This window comes from Manis pentadactyla, chromosome 1 (assembly GCF_030020395.1).
Source record: "Manis pentadactyla isolate mManPen7 chromosome 1, mManPen7.hap1, whole genome shotgun sequence".
Lineage (NCBI taxonomy): Eukaryota > Metazoa > Chordata > Mammalia > Pholidota > Manidae > Manis > Manis pentadactyla.
Window position 1 is genome coordinate 70010255 of NC_080019.1, and position 6781 is coordinate 70017035.

The following is a 6781-nucleotide window of genomic DNA, read 5'->3' on the forward strand; positions in this document are numbered from 1 at the left end:
TCAGGGATTTGGGAGAGAGGAAGAAATTCTAAAAATACTATGAATGGAAAGAAATGAGGGTACAAATTGTGTCAAATTTCAAGGATTATCCAAACCAGGCTTTTTATTTATGTTAGAGTGAAAATATGGTCTTATGGGGCCCAAGGCAAATGGCAGACTTCTTGTGTTTCTATCTATCCAATCAGGAAAGAATAGAATTATAAGTCTGCATGTGGGGGTGGAGGGGAAGGCATTGTTTTTCCTTGTACATAAGTAAAATCCTGAACTTTTAGTAGCTACTCAAAGTGGTCATATGTGTGGGAAGCCTGCAGCTGGGACTCAGGGGTTAGAACCTAAGGTGGTAGACAAGCCTCAGTCAGAAAGGATCTCCAAGGTCCTTCAGTGCCCCCTGCTGTATAACACCACAGACCTGACAGGCTGGGTCCTCACTCACTGTGCACATGCCCTGGCACCTCTAATGCGAGGAAAGGAAATGACAGCTCTACTGCAAAATGGTTTTACTCACTTCACAGGAGCAATCAGGCATTGCCAGAGAGAAGCTGACTCACCCATGGCCAGTTTCTCTCCTGAAATCTGACGTTCTGTTAATTTCGAGCTTCTTGGTTTTATTGGTCCAAAAGGCCAGGTCTCACACATTGACAGGGACATGCCCGACATCCGTGTAAGTGGGAGTGGGAAGAGTGGCAGCCATTTCCCAGGTCAGTCCCCACGTCTGATGTTTCTCTTCTTAAAGGGGAGTTCACAGCCTCTTTTTGGCCACTTCCTATCATGACATGAATCAGCCTCCTGGGCAATGTTGCATGCTGAATATGCCCACGTTCCAGCCGTCACGCCCAGGCAAAGGGACCCTACCCTGGCCCTCCTCTGGGGGTCAGACAGAGTTTGCAGGGCCAATGGGGACAGGCCCACCCAGAGTGCATGCCATTCCGCAGACCACACTTGGGGTACCCTGGACCTCAGAATTTCCTACCCACTTCCAGGGCTGCTCAGACCTCTCCTCTGCCAGTGGTGCTCCCCCAGGTCCCAAGGATGGGTAAGGGGCGGCTGTTAGCAGGGGCTGTGGACAGAGAGTGTGATGGAGTTTCAGGATCCACACATGTGTGCAGGAGGCCTCCCGCAGCAGGGGGCGAGCAGGGTAGAGAGTGGGAAGGGAGGGAGGAAGACCTGGCCCCAGCCCTTTTCATGCTATCTCATTCCAGACCAGAACACCAAAGAACTGGGAAGTCTACTTTTAGACCTGGCGTCCCGCGTCGTTATGAAGGTACGTTTGTTTGTTAAAGGAAGAGAATAGAGCATATTCAATTAAGAGCTTGTTGGCCTGACTTATAACTTTCAAATATTTAGACACATGATATGTAAGCTCTATCTGTACACTTGCCCTTGACCTTGCAAATGTTTTTGGGGTTTGTCACGACTCCCCCAGATACCTGGCTTTTCATCACACTATGTCTGTGTACAAGCGCCTAGCCGGACTGAAATGTCCATTCCCACCCCCACCCAAACCACCCACAGACTTCATCATTTCTCAAGATCTGGTCAAAAGCTTCTTCCTGGCAGAGTGTTGTGAGAGCCCCCAGACCTCTCTTTGCCTTTGCCTGGGTCCCACCACAGCTCTCCGGGATGATCCTTTTTCAATTCCACCTCTGCTGTCAGATTACAAGCTCCCCCGGGCTAGTCCGCACTTACTTAGCTCTCTGTTTCCAGCCTCAGCATGGCGCTCTCAGACGTGAGTCATCTGCTAAGAGCACCAATTCTCCCTTCTAGGGTGACCAACCATCCCGGTGTGTCCAGGAAGGAGGGTTTTCCCAAGATGTGGGACTTTCAGTGCATAAATGATACAGTCTTGGGAAACCAGAATGACTAGTCGCCCTAACGGGGAAGAGGCTCTTCAGAAGGGGAAGGGGCATCAGTAGCCATAACAGAAGTAGAAATAAGTGGCCAATTTTAGTTTGAATAACTAATGGGACTGTCAATTATCCACCACCCATTCCTGAGCAGTGAGAAAACATCAGGGTCACATCGCGATCTGGCCAGGCTGTGCAAGTCTGGGTGGGAGGGTGGAGGGGACAACCGTCGGCCCCAATCTCCAGGATCCTACTAAAGGCCTTGAATCATGTCACGGAGACTCTCTGTGCCCTCATTTCCCGAAGCCCCTCCTGCGGTGCCCAGCCCCACATGCGGCTTCCCGCTGCCCACACGCACGCGCATTTCCTTCTGTGCCTCGTGCCTTTTCGTAGGGTCCACCCAAGAGTAAGGGGCGGCCTGTTCCAGTCTCCCCTGCCCACCCACCTCCCCGCCCCCTGCCTGTCTTCCTCAGTGCGGTGGACAGCAGTGGGTTTTCCTGCTGAGTCCTTTTCTATTTTTATGGTGAAAGCACCTTAATTTTCTTTAGAAATCATCCCACTCCCTGATGCCTCAGCCCATGGGGATCACGCTGGAGGCGGCTGAGTGGGTGGGAGCACACGGCCTGGCCCTACTACGCTGTGTTTCCGTGTCTCAACGCGAGAACGAGGAGCCTGAGGCAGGGCCTCCTCGGCTGCCGGGGACAGAACCGTCGGCTTTGAGCGAAGCCGGATCCGCGGGCAGAAGTAAAATGATCGCCACTCACTCTTTTCCCTCCCTCTCTCCTTTCTCTCTCTTTTCTCTCTGCTCCACTTTCCTCTCTGTTGGCTTCAGTCTCAGACGGGACTCTCTCCAATTGATGGCAAAGATGTCCATGCTGAATAGAATAAAGCTTTTCCCCCCCGCAAAAAAGTGTCTGAGAGCAGAGACACTTCTAGCAATAAATTCCTCTAAATAGCAGAGTCTGGCTTCAAACCCAGCACATCCAACATCGTCAGGGACACTCACGACTCCCAAAACATAGACCGTGTCTCTCCTCCGGGGACACGCTGAAGAAAGCCGATCAGAACGACCACAAAACGCCCCGCATTCAGCCGCAGCTCCCGCAGCCGGGCATCGGGCCAGGAGCTGCAGTGCTGTTATTACTCAGGAGAACCTGGAGGGGAGGTATTGTTTCCACCATTCCGTAGTGCGGAAAGGTCCAGGCGCAAAGGCTTCACGCCTCTGAGTGCCGAGAATCCGCAAAGGAAAGGAGAACCTGATTCCCCGGTGGTTCCTCACCTCGGCTCCCGACCTCCTGGGGCTCGGAGCTGCGCTGCTCCCTGCTCACTGCTCCTCACCCGCACTGCTCAGGGAACCAGGCCTCCCCTTCCCGCCGCCTTTATCTGAGCCTTCAGTGACTTTTACAGATGAAAGAAAACCCCTTAGAATAGGTGCCCTGAACAATGTGGACATTTATGAAGCTCTACTCCAATTTCCAGGAAGCCTTATGGTTAATGAAAATGACTACCTTGTACCTAATAAAAATGAGAAAGCAGGCTAATGCATTTGTATGTGCTTATGTATTATGCATGCATTTAAAGAGCTAATACATGTGCATGGTAAAAAAAAATTTTTTTTTTCCAAATACTATAGAAGGGTACACAGAGAAAAAGAAACTTCCCTCTCATTCTGCCCCAGGTCTTTTCCCTGGAGGCATGTGCTGTTCCAGATCTTGGGTGTCACTCCACAAGTAGCCTATGCATATCCCAGCATATATGTATGTGTGTCTGTAATCTTCTATATTTTTATTTCCTTTTTCTTTTTTTTCCACAAGTGAGGGCCCTCTACATATAGCATTCAATATTTTATTTAGTTTATTTAACAATTTATCATGAAGAACCTTCCATGATGAATCTTATTCTTTTAATGCCTGCAGACTAATCCTTTTCTTTATGCATGCATTTTAGATAGATTTTTATAACAAAGATGGAAACAAATAAAAAGAGTTTTCTGTTTAACGTCATTTATCCAGAAAATCCAACTAACAGAGGCCCCATCTATTCTGAGGTTCCTGGTAATTTGGATCTGAGGAAGGGCAGGGAAATGGAACAAGCATCGTGATTAACTTTTCCTGCCGGTGATAGAAAATACCAAGATATAAACAGTATAGTAAGAACAAGAGGGACTCCATCTTAAAACTAAGATTCCATTTTTAAAAACCAAGGAGTTAGGAGGTAGGATTCCCAGCATATTTTTTTTGGAATCATCCAACAACCTATCTTAAGACAGGGCAAGCCTCCCTAACTGATATGTTTCCAGTGCTTGAGGGTAACCACTATCTTAGAGAAGAACAGCATCAACAAATTCCTTGTGTTAAGTTTATCTTACAGAATTATCCAGAGGACTGACTGTGGATGATGACATAATGTCTCTCACTGGAGAGAGACATCATGAGACCACATGTCAAGCCTACACCACCACCACCACCACCCTTTGCCCCATTCTTGAAAGCCTTAAAAGACAGATTCCTAAGCCCTTAGGTGTGCCTTCTCTCCGAGGCTGCTCACACTCCTCTTTCTTTGAGTGTGTACTTTTTGCTTTAATAAAAACTTCTCACTGCTCAGCTTATTGCATTTTGTCTCTGTGCTCTTCCAGTGATGACTGTCTTTGTTACTTCACTATTTCATTCAATTTTCTAGACTTAAGCACAAGTCTTCATTCTCTGTCCTACTTCAAACAAGTAGGGAGAGGCTACTGAGATCTCTGATTTGGGCTTGCAAGTTCCTGTTGCCTGGGTGACCCAGACAGGACTGCAGCTGTATGATCCTGCTTTTTAGTGGCCTGCCTGAAAATCTCCTTTCTTTGCCTTTGGGAAGTTCTCAGAACATAATCTCACCCCATCCAGTGCTCTGCAGCTCCCCCAAATCCTGGGGTGGTAAGGGCTTAGTTTCCATGTCACACAGATCCAAGCAGACTCTGAATGCCATGTGACCCTGGCTTTAGGAGTTGGCAGGATTTGCCCCATGCCAACCAGGAGTTGAATGAACTTTCCTTTCTTCCCTCTGCTCTTCCTTGTTCTCTACTGCCTACAAAGCATCTGCCATTCCCTGCTACTCTCGCTTTAATGAATTCTTTCCTTACCTACACTCTTCCAACCTGCTTGAGAGTTCTTTCTCATTCAGAGTCAAGAACCCTTCCCCATCCAAGTTGAGAGTTGTCCTAGTGCTTCACCTAGTGCACAGGGTGAAACCTCCCCAGGTACAGCTGCCCAGCAACAGATCAACATAATTCAAATTCTGAGCTCCCAAGCAAAAGTTTTCAGAATTATTTTGCTAGATATTAGATGCAAATTAAACAGAAGTGCACCTGTCTTAGGGTTTTTTGTTGTTCAAACAAAATGGGAAGTGGGAAGGAAATACGAGTGTGAGACAGAACCTAAGTAAGGATGGGTGAACATTGGAACGAAGCAGCAAAAACATCTCTCTGCATCCCCCTCCTGACAGTCACCACTATCGATTCTCTGTGTGCTGACCAGCCTTCTCTGGCTCTCCCTGATTTCAGTGAAAAATGTTTGCCAGGCTTACAGGACCTCACAGTCATTAGAGAATGACTGTCACCCCTGTGTCTGAATCGCCAATTTCTGAAAAATGGTATCTGATTCTCACCCTGCCCCACACCCCATCAGTCAGTTCACTCCTGGTCCAGTTAGCTCTAGTTGAAGGGACAGAGCCCTATTAGAAGATGGCTGCAGAGGCCCAACACTAAGGGCAAACTGTAGTAAGCAGAGAAGACAGGGTGGGCTGGGAGAGGCCCTCAGGGGCCTCGCATGTGGTCCCACTGGGGCAAGAACTGCTCAGTCAGTAAGTCTGCATCAGCATGATCCTCAAGACCTGTCATAATGGCTTCTAGCTTTCCTGTCCAGTCTCCCATTAGAAATGTAGCCAAACAGTTACGAAAAGGTCTGCCTGGCCTTGCCCAGCAGCATTTCTCGTGCATTTGTGGGTGAGACGACACATGGCAAAGAAGTGTGTGACGTGGGTAGGTATTGTTAAAGATGCCTCACTCCGACACAAATAAAAAGTGATCCTATTTTGACAATGTTTTCACCCTACTTTGTCAAACTACAAACACATTCTTAAGAAATTTCATAAACTTGTTTATGTGAAACTTGTTTTTGGATATGTTATTTTTGAGAAAAGTAATTTTATGTTAGGAAAAGAAAATATGCTTTCATCTGGAAAGTGAGTAAACAAGCTGTCTGCGTTTCAGAGAGAGCTGATGGAGGCTGAGGTAGGATCTATGCTTACCCGCCTGACTGCTGTCACCACCAACGCCCCAGTAAAAGCGTTAGCTTGAAAGCCCTGTCTGCCCTTCCCTCCATGAGTGTCAGTCTTGGGCTTCAGTCAGAAGAGCACTGAGACAGCTATACAGCCCTGGAGGGGACTCCGACCTTTGCACAGAGCAGGGGGCAAACTTTGCCAGCAGAGGTCACTGATGCGCAGCGGAACTCAGCAGCCACCAAGGCAGGACAGCCCGTCCCAGTGAGGCTGTGCCATCCCCTCGACTCGCCCTTCTCCACTAATTTATTTGCTCCCTGCTTGGCTCACTAATGGAAATAAATGACAGTGTTGCACTAACCAGTCGTGTGCATGCTATCAGCAGTTTTCCTCAGTAGTACCTACACTTTGATATCCCAAACCTAGGGGCTTTTAGTTTAACATTAAGTTCATATCAAGAATAAGACAGGCAATAACTTGAGACACAGCACGTCAGGTTCTCCTTCAACCTTGGATTGTACCTGACCAGATGTAGCCTATCCCATAAACTAGTTACACCTGCTAATTTGGATGTGACCCCACCCAACCGCACCCCCTACACACACACACACACACACACACACACACACACACACACACACACACACACAGTGGCCTGAGGTAACATGCAAAGACCCCTA